Raw genomic sequence first — 14,613 nt, 5'->3', positions numbered from 1 at the left:
ATGCAGTGCCTTTAAGGCTCGCCCCCAAGACTGTGGTCCGGATGGACTACAAGATTTAAAGACTGATGAACACCTTTGTTTGATAATGAAGGTTGCCTCAGCTCAAAGCCTGAGCCCCGACATTAATGAACTAGCATCCAAGAAAAGATGGCAGGTATCTGGCTTGGGCACATCAGATTAGATCAGTGTGTTGCAAACTGAGCAGTTAAAAGTCCTGAATGGTTGGTTTATTCATTGTTATTTTATTTTCACATTTATTAGCCTGTGGAAAAAGTTAATGTTGATATTAACCTCAGAAGGCTGCAAATAGAAAAGAGGTATTACATTTTTATTTAAATTGTATTTGATATGCCATTGATATTTTTTAATTATTAATATTATTATTTGAAACTCGATTTTGCATGTCACTATAAAGTTATATAAGCCTTGCTTGTTCAATATTCAATGCAAAACTTGGTGGGTCCCTATTAAAAGGTTCATTTTGTTCAACCTTGGCCCGCTGCTTTGTTCAGTTTTACATTTTGGCCCACTCTGTAGTTGAGTTTGACACCCCTGCCCTACATGGTCAAAATCATTGATAACAACAATTCCCAGAATGCCAAGGTAAAATGGCCGCCAAAATTACTGATTGAAGGCACCTGAAAAGGAAAGAGGTTCAGTCAGACTCATTCACCAAACAAGCTACATGCAAGGAAGAACAGCAAGCAGTCACAACCGCAAGATCAACTCTACAATTTTCTCCAAACACACCAATAGTCGGTGAATATGCTTCATTTGATGACGATCGAAATGCTTAGTTTGATATGCTTAACTTGTACCTGCAAGCTTGTTAATTTGCTTACTGAACTATCTTAATTTGTTTGTTTAAACTGCTGGCTTCAAGTTAAATTACTGCATTACACTTTGAGCTAGTGATGGGTTGATGAGGCGTCATGAAGCGTTTCGACACATTGCAAAACTGTATTGATACTGTGTCGATACTGTGTCACTAAATACTGACATCTGCTGGACATTAAAAATCCCTACAGGCAACCTATGGCCCGACTCAACTGACACTGATTTTATGCCCTAGTACAGGGGTCACCAACCTTTTTGAAACCAAAAACTACTTCTTTGGTACTGATTAATGCGAAGTGCTACCAGTTTGATACACACTTAAATAAATTAATATATTGTCATTTGTAAGTTACACGTAAGTGTGATTTAAACAAGAATAGCTAAATAAATAAATTTATATATATATAAAAAAATGGGAATTTCTGTCTGTCATTCCGTCGTACATTTTTTTTTCCTTTTACGGAAGGTTTTTTGTAGAGAATAAATGATGAAAAAAACACTTAATTGAACGATTTAAAAGAGGAGAAAACACGAAAAAAATTAAAATAACATTTTGAAACATAGTTTATCTTCAATTTCGACTCTTTAAAATTCAAAATTCAACCGACAAAAAGAAGAGAAAAACTAGCTAATTTGAATCTTTTTGAAAAAATAAAAAAAAGAATTTATGGAACATCATTAGTAATTTTTCCTGATAAAGATACATTTTTGAATTTTGATGACATGAGAGTTTAAGTTCCTACCTTGTGTCAAAAATGATTTACGACCTTATGTCAAATGATTTATGACCTAGCTGTCAAAAGATCAAATGATTTACGACCTAGGTGTCAAAAGGTCAAATGATTTATGACCTAGCTGTCAAAAATGAGCTGTCAAAAATGATTTACGACCTTATGGCAAAAAATGATTTATGACCTTATGGCAAAGATGATTTATGACCTAGCTGTCAAAAAAAAAAGATTAATGATTGTGATACACCTTGTGTCAAAAATGATTGATGACCTTAGAAGAGGGGTGGGGTTATGGAAAGGTCAGAGGGAGGTAATTATTATTTTTTTTTTTACTGATTGTAATTTTTCTGTCTAGAGTTTATATAATAACAAGTATTTATTCTAAATAAAAGCAGTTAAACATCGCGTCGAAATTCACGCTCGTCCGAGGAACGTTCTAAGGGATCCTTCGTCCAATTTGCGTAAGTATACTGGTTATTTTTTACATTGTTTTATTACCTATGTTTTTACAACATTATTGGTATATTTTATTAGACAATGAGCTAGTCGACGCCGAAGTAAGAGACGACGAGCTTTGTTTGATCTCACAAAGTTGGAAAACGACTCTAGCGGCGAGTTTAAACTATCGATTTGTTTGATATTATTTGTAATCATTATTTTGTTTTATAGAGGGGGATGTGGGAAGATTCTAAAGAGATCTCTTTTACACAATCACAGTTTGGTGAGTCAAATGATTTTCAATTTACAAGAAAAAACATGCATTATACAATATATATATATTTACTTACAGATGTTTCTTTTACCCCTCTGGCCCGGTGGATGGTCTTAACCGAGTAGGCATCACACTTCCCGCCAAAACGTTCCAAAGAAGTCGAAGACCAGCTTGCGGAGGAGGAGGCGGAGGAGGAAGTTTTAAAACCGCAAAAGACTCCTGCCGTTGAATAATTGTTCCCGGACAAAATTGTCGAAAAAGAGGTCGAATGTCCCTCCGTTGAAGACTTGCTTGCGGAGGCTGCTGAGGCTTTTCTTTCGCCGGAGAGTCCACAGGAGCCCGCCGTGAAGTCGTTGAAGGCTCGCTTGTTGCGGATGTGAAGGCTTTTCTTCCATCAAAGAGTTCAGACAACGAAGGCTTGCTCGAGGACAACAGCATCGAAAAGATGGCGAAAGTCCTACACGCTGTAAGTTCTTTTTGCATTCTGGACGTTTTTCCTTAAAGCTCCCGAGTTTTGACGAGATCCTCACTCTAGCCCATCTTCCCCACAAATGATTTTCGCGCGCTGAGTAGTAGGCGGGGTCTGATTCCGGAGGTGGGGGTCTGTTTCCGAGTGTGAGCGTGAGAGTATCGAATGAAAACGACAGCGCCACATGTGGATAAAGCGTATCGTGTTTTTCCACACTTTATTGTTACAACCCATAAAGCCAACGAACAATAAAGATGGTAACTTTGTTTAGAAATATTTATTCATACCGTAAATGTGTTGTTTATTACGCTGTTACATGAATACTAATAACTCTTAAAGTTTTGTCCATTTTATAGCAATGAAAAGTGTTGATAAAAAAAAACTAGTAATCAATGTTTTGAGGACGGTCAAAATAGCGGTAATAAATATAAACAAAACAACACCAAAGCTTTCTTGATGTGTTAAGAAAGCCACACATATGTACAAAACACATTAACGTCTTACAACCCATAATGCCAATGAACAATAAAGATGGTAACTTTGTTTAGAAATATTTATTCATACCGTAAATGTGCTGTTTATTACGTTGTTACATGAACACTGATAACTCTTAAAGTTTTGTCCATTTTTATAGCAATGAAAAGTGTTGATTAAAAAAAAAACTAGTAATCAACGTTTTGAGGACGGTCAAAATAGCGGTAATAAATATAAACAAAACAACACCAAAGCTTTCTCGATGTGTTAAGAAAGCCACACATATGTACAAAACACATTAATGTCTTACAAACAACAAGCGTTTTGCCTCTAACAATAAACGCTCTAAAACATATACGAATTAAAACATATAAAAAAACATATTTTAAAAACTCATATAATAGTAGAACAATATTTATAATGTTTGTTTTGCTAAAGAAAGTATATTATATGGGTATGTTGCTAATGTTTTACGAATTAAAACATATAAAAAAACATATTTTAAAAACTCATATAATAGTAGAACAATATTTATAATGATTGTTTTGCTAAATAAAGTATATTATATAGGTATGTTGCTAATGTTTTATACATGTGTTTTTTAAATAACACTTTGTTAAAATATTTTAAGGTATTAGTTATTTTTGAGCACATTTGACGATTGATGATAACTGTGATATGATTTTATTTTTATTTTTTTAAACATTTCTAATTTACATAAACTTGTTGTAAAGACAACGTGTTTGTTTCGTGTTTTAACATTAAGGAAAGTTTGTATTGTTTATTATTGTTGTTTGGCACAGTTTATTTTTAATAAGCTAAGGGTTTTATTAAAGTACATCACAGATTAACATTCGCACATGTCCAAAAAATTGCAACGTTGTACAAGTTGAAATAAGAATAATAGTTGCAACACACAAACTGTCTGTTGTTTAGAAACGTTTTTGAATTGTTGAAATGAAAATGCTGTACACAATGTGTTTGTTGAATAAAAAAAACATTTTATTGAAACAAAAGTTTTGTCACATCATTCAAGGTTTAGCCAATGCGTTAACAATGTCAATTTTTAACTTAATCCATTCTGGCAAACACACACACACAACAAATGGTTGGAATGTGCACGCCTCAGAATTTATGCATTTACGACCGTTATAAAGAGACAGATTTAATGGGGGGCAGAGGGCATCCCCAAGCCAGAAACCAGATGAACCTTTGAGTACACAAACACATACACACACACTTTTTAACTTCTTTACTTAATCCATTCCATAATTTTTATTTTACATACCGATATGCTAAAAGTTTTAAGTGTTAGGGACGGCGTGGCGCAGTGGAAGAGTGGCCGTGCGCGACCCGAGGGTCCCTGGTTCAATCCCCACCTAGTACCAACCTCGTCATGTCCGTTGTGTCCTGAGCAAGACACTTCACCCTTGCTCCTGATGGGTGCTGGTTAGCGCCTTGCATGGCAGCTCCCTCCATCAGTGTGTGAATGTGTGTGTGAATGGGTAAATGTGGAAGTAGTGTCAAAGCGCTTTGAGTACCTTGAAGGTAGAAAAGCGCTATACAAGTACAACCCATTTATCATTTATAAGTGTTGTATGTGCATACAAAGGTTTAAAATTATTTTTTAGGGTTTTATTTATCCTTTTTTTTTGTTGAGAATAATTGTTGTACGTTCTTGGATAGCAGAGGTGACAACATAGGTTGTAGTGTCCAAAGTTCATTGTCATCTGCAGTCGGTATTGTTTATCATGATGCTGGTTATTATTATTTAAAACATGACCAACATTAGCATTTGAATAGAACATACGTCCTCAAAGAGGTTGTTTCTTCCATTTGATAGATTGAATTATTACATGTACTAAAATATACATGTACTAATATATACAATACATGTATTGAGACAGAGGTCTCCAAATATTTTCCAGCAAGGTTTGCATACTGAAAAAACAAAACCATTTTGATATTGTTATTACACACATACATGCATACATACATATACTACATATGAATATATGTATATTGTTATATATATACATATATACACATACATATACATACTGTATATATATATCCATATATGTATATATATATATATATATATATATATATATATATATATATATATAATATATATACATGTCTATATAAATAACTAAAAATGTTCAGCCTGTGCTAAAGGTGACAAAGCGTATCATTATTATTATTTATTAATATTGAAATGTAATGTTTTTGTCATTATATTACATATTTTTGCTCTTTTCAACATTTACATTTTTTAAATTTTTTGTTTGATTTGATTTTGAGAACATGCTGCTGACCAACAAACAAACATATATACATGTACATTTATACACCGTATATACATACTTCACTTTTCCACACAATACAGTAGCTTTAAGTGATGATGTTTTTACAGAATTAAGAGTTAGAAAAGAAGAGAAAGAAGAAAAAAGTAGTAGACAAAGGGTTTTTAGAAATGGCGGGCGACTCATCTCGGACGCGATAATCAAGAGTGAGTCAGTACTTCTGAGTCACATCAAGCTCGTATTCATTCAACTAACAACACAAAAAACAGCAGTCTAAACTTCTTCTTCTTGCCTCTAACTCGCAAATGTTTCTTCATTTTACCAACAAAAACTTCTGTGACCGAAGCAAACATATGGATACTTCAAAATACGCTGTGAGTACTAGTATTTCAAAGTTGGTCTTCTTTTGTGTGTAATACCCTGCTAGTATTGCAAACTTGATGTTATTATTGTTATAGTAATTGTCAATTTATTTACACAATGTATTGAACTTTCTGAAAAAAACTCAACTTGAAGTAAGAATACAAGAACACCTTTTTCCTATTTGAGATATTTAGTTGTAATCAAAATGCAATACGATATAATAACATAATAATATGTATGTGTATGCACATATTTATGGAATTTTATCTGATCATTTTCACACTGCTTTGTTTTGATTTTTGTAAAAAAAAAAAAAGACTGTAAAGAATGTGTTTTTATTTGATTATTCTTTTTGTGTTAAGTGAAGAAATGTGGCGTCATAAACTCCTGGTGCATTACACAACATTTATATTATCTATTTATTTATATTTATATATTCTACTGTCATGAGTTGAGGGTAAAATAGTTTTTTTTTTAGGAAATATGTAGGTACAGATGAATAAAGCATTTATTTAGATGTGTGAAATAGCAAAATTCCACCATTCATTTACATTTTACTCAATTTATGATGTATAAAATGTAATTAATCTTACTTTTATAATCAAAGGGATCTGTAGCTTGAAGAAGATACAATAAGAGTGATAATATAAAAACATGTATAATATGTGCAAGCTATAAGTAATAAACAATCTTAAGTTGTCAAAAGAGGCTAGCAGAAAAAGTATTTTTTCTCATCAAAAGGGGAGAAAAACAAGTTGAGATCTAAACATACTCTAAAACATTTGTATGCACAACATTGTATGTATTTGTATGTGGAATCAAAGTATGTAATTAAAAAAAAGGCTTGAAATAATATCAAATATGTATCAGTTTGAGAAACAGTATAAGCATATGGTGTTTTCAAAATACAACAAAGGAGAAGAACTGTACTTAATATCGTGTCAAACGCTTCATATTTATTGAACATGATTTGGATCAAGTAAGTTTGGCTTCTTCACTCTCCCTTTTTTCTATGTGTTGAACTGTTTGAGTATTAATTGTTTATTTTGAATATGATCCCAATAAACCGTACTGTTTTGTAATAATTGCGCGTGAAGCAGTCAACCCCATCTTTTTTTTATCACGTATTTGTAAAAAATCCTCTAAATGTTTCATGTAGCAACACCAGATTTAACTCTGACAACTCGATTATTCCAAAAAATAGGTGAAATAATTTTCTCTTTTTGAAGCATTTTTTTTTGCTGCTGATTTTTTTTTTTTTTTTTTTCTACCATCATATTTGACATTTTCCCTCTTAATAAACTGAAGAAAAATTAAGGCATAATTTGTAAAAACAAAAACAACAACAACACAATATTGTCTGTATGTTTGAAGTAAATTTAATTGAATTCAACAATAATGTAAAATGTCAAAATTTGATCCAAATGTATTCAAGGATGCTATTTGTAAATAAACATGTTTAATGAATCTAATCCATAGCACTGTGTAATGTATTGCAGGTATATTCTATTTGCTAATGTCTATATTAGATACTATGAGAATTTAAATGCTATTAGTGTTGTACAGTTACAGGTTACACATACATAATGCCATGAAAAAAAAAAAAGCATAATGATCATAGTGATTGTAAATAATATGTTGGAGCCTTGATCTTTTCGTGGAAAAATCATTAGCTCTTGTCATACAAAATGTATTTCAGCGAAACTGCAAAAGGACAGTTCTACATAATCAATATATTTCAAGGAAATATAATCTATGAATACAGGATTTAATTTACTGTACAATTAATAAAAATATTTTTTCATGACATGTGCTGATTGACCTGATCACTGACGTATAACAACACACCTTCCAGGTAAACATCCACACTTAATGTCAAAGAGTGGTCAAAATCAATTGTGTGATTAATCTTAATTCATACATAATTAATGCATTAATTTTTGATAATTCACATTAGCATAGTTTTACAACCCAAATTTTTTACATTTTTGTGTTACTTGTTATGCAAACTATACTTTAATATAATGTTAAAATGTACGCTTTAGTTATTTTCATTCATTCAGTCCTGTTACCTTAACACATGACATAATATTCCTCCATAAGTCACATGGTCCACAGGTAGTTGCATCATTCACATCCTCTGCAGGGAAGGAACATTAAAAGTAAGTTTATAAATTGTTATGTATATTCCATCATATATAGAACACTATGACGGGGGGTTCAAATCTCAACACAGTCCTGTTACATACATTATTATTATTATTTTTAAATACATGTTTTTGTTGATGATAGTAATGTTTTTAGTGTCAACATGACATTAGCGTACATGCCATAAGGTTATATTTCATCTAAAATCTCACTCCTGTTACTTTCAGTGCTGTTATTAAAATGTGTCATCTTCAGCTTCGGAACCTTGTAAAATGAAGTTGTCTGGGATGAAACAATGAGTATTTTGAGTCGTGGTGTATGTGTTTTATCACATTTATAGCTTAGTTTTTATAAAAATTTTTAGAGGGAACAAATATACATAGATGTCATAAGAATGTGATGTAAATGTATGTTGGTTGAAATAATACAACATTTATAAAGAAAAGCAAGAAGAAACACAACTAAACAAGTTATTTTTTTCCCACTCTTCTAGTACTTATCGGCAAAAAGGTGCTTCTATACCAAAGATAAATATTGTTTAAAGAAAAAAAAAAATCTAAATTAGAAGTCCGTTTCAGTAATTATTTTTTTTTGGTCTTCCCTCCAAAAGATATATTTTTTCACATTTAAAAATGAATAAGACATAACTTAAGTTTATTTGGAAAATTACAACAATCACATGATTCAAGTTTTTTTACCGTAATCATTAATAATAATAATAATAACAGACGACATGTTTATCGCAGGCCATTTTTCGGTCTCCCTATTTTTTAATGAACGATTACTTCCTGCTGCTGTTTGCGGCACCTGCTGTTTGATGCGTCCCAATCCTGCGTTTATTTTGTAAAAACTACATTCCAAACGCCGTGAGTCAGACGCCACTTTGACCTGTGGGCTCCTTCTAAAGGCCGCCAATTATGCCTTTATTTTTCTTCAGTTTATTAAGAGGGAAAATGTCAAATATGATGGTAGAAAAAAAAAAAAAAAAAATCAGCAGCAAAAAAAAAATGCTTCAAAAAGAGAAAATTATTTCACCTATTTTTTGGAATAATCGAGTTGTCAGAGTTAAATCTGGTATTGCTACATGAAACATTTAGAGGATTTTTTACAAATACATGATAAAAAAAAGATGGGGTTGACTGCTTCACGCGCAATTATTACAAAACAATACGGTTTATTGGGATCATATTCAAAATAAACAATTAATACTCAAACAGTTCAACACATAGAAAAAAGGGAGAGTGAAGAAGCCAAACTTACTTGATCCAAATCATGTTCAATAAATATGAAGCGTTTGACACGATATTAAGTACAGTTCTTCTCCTTTGTTGTATTTTGAAAACACCATATGCTTATACTGTTTCTCAAACTGATACATATTTGATATTATTTCAAGCCTTTTTTTTAATTACATACTTTGATTCCACATACAAATACATACAATGTTGTGCATACAAATGTTTTAGAGTATGTTTAGATCTCAACTTGTTTTTCTCCCCTTTTGATGAGAAAAAAATACTTTTTCTGCTAGCCTCTTTTGACAACTTAAGATTGTTTATTACTTATAGCTTGCACATATTATACATTTTTTTATATTATCACTCTTATTGTATCTTCTTCAAGCTACAGATCCCTTTGATTATAAAAGTAAGATTAATTACATTTTATACATCATAAATTGAGTAAAATGTAAATGAATGGTGGAATTTTGCTATTTCATACAACATCTAAATAAATGCTTTATTCATCTGTACCTACATATTTCCTAAAAAAAAAAAACTATTTTACCCTCAACTCATGACAGTAGAATATATAAATATAAATAAATAGATAATATAAATGTTGTGTAATGCACCAGGAGTTTATGACGCCACATTTCTTCACTTAACACAAAAAGAATAATCAAATAAAAACACATTCTTTACAGTCTTTTTTTTTTTTTTACAAAAATCAAAACAAAGCAGTGTGAAAATGATCAGATAAAATTCCATAAATATGTGCATACACATACATATTATTATGTTATTATATCGTATTGCATTTTGATTACAACTAAATATCTCAAATAGGAAAAAGGTGTTCTTGTATTCTTACTTCAAGTTGAGGTTTTTTCAGAAAGTTCAATACATTGTGTAAATAAATTGACAATTACTATAACAATAATAACATCAAGTTTGCAATACTAGCAGGGTATTACACACAAAAGAAGACCAACTTTGAAATACTAGTACTCACAGCGTATTTTGAAGTATCCATATTTTTGCTTCGGTCACAGAAGTTTTTGTTGGTAAAATGAAGAAACATTTGCGAGTTAGAGGCAAGAAGAAGAAGTTTAGACTGCTGTTTTTTGTGTTGTTAGTTGAATGAATACGAGCTTGATGTGACTCAGAAGTACTGACTCACTCTTGATTATCGCGTCCGAGATGAGTCGCCCGCCATTTCTAAAAACCCTTTGTCTACTACTTTTTTTCTTCTTTCTCTTCTTTTCTAACTCTTAATTCTGTAAAAACATCATCACTTAAAGCTACTGTATTGTGTGGAAAAGTGAAGTATGTATATACGGTGTATAAATGTACATGTATATATGTTTGTTTGTTGGTCAGCAGCATGTTCTCAAAATCAAATCAAACAAAACATTTTAAAAATGTAAATGTTGAAAAGAGCAAAAATATGTAATATAATGACAAAAACATTACATTTCAATATTAATAAATAATAATAATGATACGCTTTGTCACCTTTAGCACAGGCTGAACATTTTTAGTTATTTATATAGACATGTATATGTGTGTGTGTGTGTGTGTGTGTGTGTGTGTGTGTGTGTGTGTGTGTGTGTGTGTGTGTGTGTGTGTGTGTGTGTGTGTGTGTGTGTGTGTGTGTGTGTGTGTGTGTGTGTATATATATATATACATATATGGATATATATATACAGTATGTATGTGTATATATGTATATATATAACAATATACTTATATTCATATGTAGTATATGTATGTATGCATGTATGTGTGTAATAACAATATCAAAATGGCTTTGTTTTTTCAGTATGCAAACCTTGCTGGAAAATATTTGGAGACCTCTGTCTCAATACATGTATTGTATATATTAGTACATGTATATTTTAGTACATGTAATAATTCAATCTATCAAATGGAAGAAACAACCTCTTTGAGGACGTATGTTCTATTCAAATGCTAATGTTGGTCATGTTTTAAATAATAATAACCAGCATCATGATAAACAATACCGACTGCAGATGACAATGAACTTTGGACACTACAACCTATGTTGTCACCTCTGCTATCCAAGAACGTACAACAATTATTCTCAACAAAAAAAAAGGATAAATAAAACCTTAAAAAATAATTTTAAACCTTTGTATGCACATACAACACTTAAAACTTTTAGCATATCGGTATGTAAAATAAAAATTATGGAATGGATTAAGTAAAGAAGTTAAAAAGTGTGTGTGTATGTGTTTGTGTACCGTATTTTCCGCACCATAAGGCGCCCTGAGTTAAAAGCCGCGCCTTCAATGAACGGCATATTTCAAAACTTTGTCCACCAATAAGCCGCCCCGTGTTGTAAGCCGCATCTAACTGCGCTAAAGGAATGTCAAAAAAACAGTCAGATAGGTCAGTCAAACTTTAATAATATATTAAAAACCAGCGTTCTAACAACTCTGTTCACTCCCAAAATGTACGCAAATGTGCAATCACAAACATACGTATATCAACATGGACAGAGCTGCGTGAAAAAAGCCACCCGGCCTCTTCGCGTAAACTTAAACTTACCTTAACCACTCGCTCATCTTTTCTTCATCCATCCCTTCGAGTTAGCTTTTATGATGACGCCGGCTGGAAAGGTCTCTTTTGGCAAGGTCTTCCTTTTGAATATCACCATGGGTGGAAGTTAGCATGGCAAGCTAGAATCACAGTGAAGGATGACTTCTCATTCCCTGTGGTGCGAATATTCACCGTACGTGCTCCCGTTCCACAGTGCGGTTCACAGGAATATCAGTTGCTGTGAAATACGGTAGTAATCCGTGTGCGGATGGAGAGATTGCGTCTTTTCATGAACCGGATCCTTGTCGCTTAGTAGGAGCCATTTTGTGGTCTTTACAGATGTAAACAGGAAATGAAACGTACGGTGATATCCGCGCGTTTTTTCTTCTTCTTCCGGGGGCGGGTGGTTGCTTACAGTAGAAGAAGAAGCGCTTCCTGTTCTATGGGGGCGGGTGCTTACCTTGGCGGTTGCTTGCGTAGAAGAAGAAGCGCTTCCTGTTCTACCGGGAAAAAAGATGGCGGCTGTTTACCTAAGTTGCGAGATCGAAACTTTATGAAAATTAATCTTAATATTTATCCATATATAAAGCGCACCGGGTTAAAAGCCGCACTGTCAGCTTTTGAGTAAATTTGTGGTTTTTAGGTGCGGCTAATGGTGCGGAAAATACGGTACTCAAAGGTTCATCTGGTTTCTGGCTTGGGGATGCCCTCTGCCCCCCATTAAATCTGTCTCTTTATAACGGTCGTAAATGTATAAATTCTGAGGCGTGCACATTCCAACCATTTGTTGTGTGTGTGTGTGTGTTTGCCAGAATGGATTAAGTTAAAAATTGACATAAACGCATTGGCTAAACCTTGAATGATGTGACAAAACTTTTGTTTCAATAAAATGTTTTTTTTATTCAACAAACACATTGTGTACAGCATTTTCATTTCAACGATTCAAAAACGTTTCTAAACAACAGACAGTTTGTGTGTTGCAACTATTATTCTTATTTCAACTTGTACAACGTTGCAATTTTTTGGACATGTGCGAATGTTAATCTGTGATGTACTTTAATAAAACCCTTAGCTTATTAAAAATAAACTGTGCCAAACAACAATAATAAACAATACAAACTTTACTTAATGTTAAAACACGAAACAAACACATTGTCTTTACAACAAGTTTATGTAAATTAGAAATGTTTAAAAAAAAAAAAAATCATATCACAGTTATCATCAATTTTCAAATGTGCTCAAAAATAACTAATACCTTAAAATATTTTAACAAAGTGTTATTTAAAATAAACACATGTATAAAACATTAGCAACATACCTATATAATATACTTTATTTAGCAAAACAATCATTATAAATATTGTTCTACTATTATATGAGTTTTAAAATGTTTTTTGTTTTATGTTTTAATTCGTAAAACATTAGCAACATACCCATATAATATACTTTCTTTAGCAAAACAAACATTATAAATATTGTTCTACTATTATATGAGTTTTTAAAATATGTTTTTTTATATGTTTTAATTCGTAAAACATTAGCAACATACCCATATAATATACTTTCTTTAGCAAAACAAACATTATAAATATTGTTCTACTATTATATGAGTTTTTAAAATATGATTTTTTTATATGTTTTAATTCGTATATGTTTTAGAGCGTTTATTGTTAGAGGCAAAACGCTTGTTGTTTGTAAGACATTAATGTGTTTTGTACATATGTGTGGCTTTCTTAACACATCGAGAAAGCTTTGGTGTTGTTTTGTTTATATTTATTACCGTTATTTTGACCGTCCTCAAAACGTTGATTACTAGTTTTTTTTTTATCAACACTTTTCATTGCTATAAAAATGGACAAAACTTTAAGAGTTATCAGTGTTCATGTAACAACGTAATAAACAGCACATTTACGGTATGAATAAATATTTCTAAACAAAGTTACCATCTTTATTGTTCGTTGGCATTATGGGTTGTAAGACGTTAATGTGTTTTGTACATATGTGTGGCTTTCTTAACACATCAAGAAAGCTTTGGTGTTGTTTTGTTTATATTTATTACCGCTATTTTGACCGTCCTCAAAACATTGATTACTAGTTTTTTTTTATCAACACTTTTCATTGCTATAAAATGGACAAAACTTTAAGAGTTATTAGTATTCATGTAACAGCGTAATAAACAACACATTTACGGTATGAATAAATATTTCGAAACAAAGTTACCATCTTTATTGTTCGTTGGCTTTATGGGTTGTAACAATAAAGTGTGGAAAAACACGATACGCTTTATCCACATGTGGCGCTGTCGTTTTCATTCGATACTCTCACGCTCACACTCGGAAACAGACCCCCACCTCCGGAATCAGACCCCGCCTACTTCTCAGCGCGCGAAAATCATTTGTGGGGAAGATGGGCTAGAGTGAGGATCTCGTCAAAACTCGGGAGCTTTAAGGAAAAACGTCCAGAATGCAAAAAGAACTTACAGCGTGTAGGACTTTCGCCATCTTTTCGATGCTGTTGTCCTCGAGCAAGCCTTCGTTGTCTGAACTCTTTGATGGAAGAAAAGCCTTCACATCCGCAACAAGCGAGCCTTCAACGACTTCACGGCGGGCTCCTGTGGACTCTCCGGCGAAAGAAAAGCCTCAGCAGCCTCCGCAAGCAAGTCTTCAACGGAGGGACATTCGACCTCTTTTTCGACAATTTTGTCCGGGAACAATTATTCAACGGCAGGAGTCTTTTGCGGTTTTAAAACTTCCTCCTCCGCCTCCTCCTCCGCAAGCTGGTCTTC

At 32.5% G+C, this 14,613-nt stretch overlaps 1 protein-coding gene and 1 long non-coding RNA gene across 7 annotated transcripts in view; one reads left to right on the top strand and one right to left on the bottom strand.

Moving 5' to 3' along the window:
• Positions 1-14,613, bottom strand: part of LOC133617559 (deoxyribonuclease-1-like) — a 241,866-nt gene that overhangs the window by 80,126 nt on the left and 147,127 nt on the right. The gene's annotated exons all lie outside the window — the stretch shown is intronic.
• Positions 641-3,626, top strand: LOC133618074 (uncharacterized). The gene is made up of 3 exons (XR_009817104.1): positions 641-759; positions 2,238-2,289; positions 2,359-3,626. It is a non-coding gene; the product is annotated as an uncharacterized lncRNA (long non-coding RNA).

The sequence above is a fragment of the Nerophis lumbriciformis genome, linkage group LG18 (assembly GCF_033978685.3).
Source record: "Nerophis lumbriciformis linkage group LG18, RoL_Nlum_v2.1, whole genome shotgun sequence".
NCBI lineage: Eukaryota > Metazoa > Chordata > Actinopteri > Syngnathiformes > Syngnathidae > Nerophis > Nerophis lumbriciformis.
This window is presented reverse-complemented; position numbering and strand designations above follow the sequence as displayed.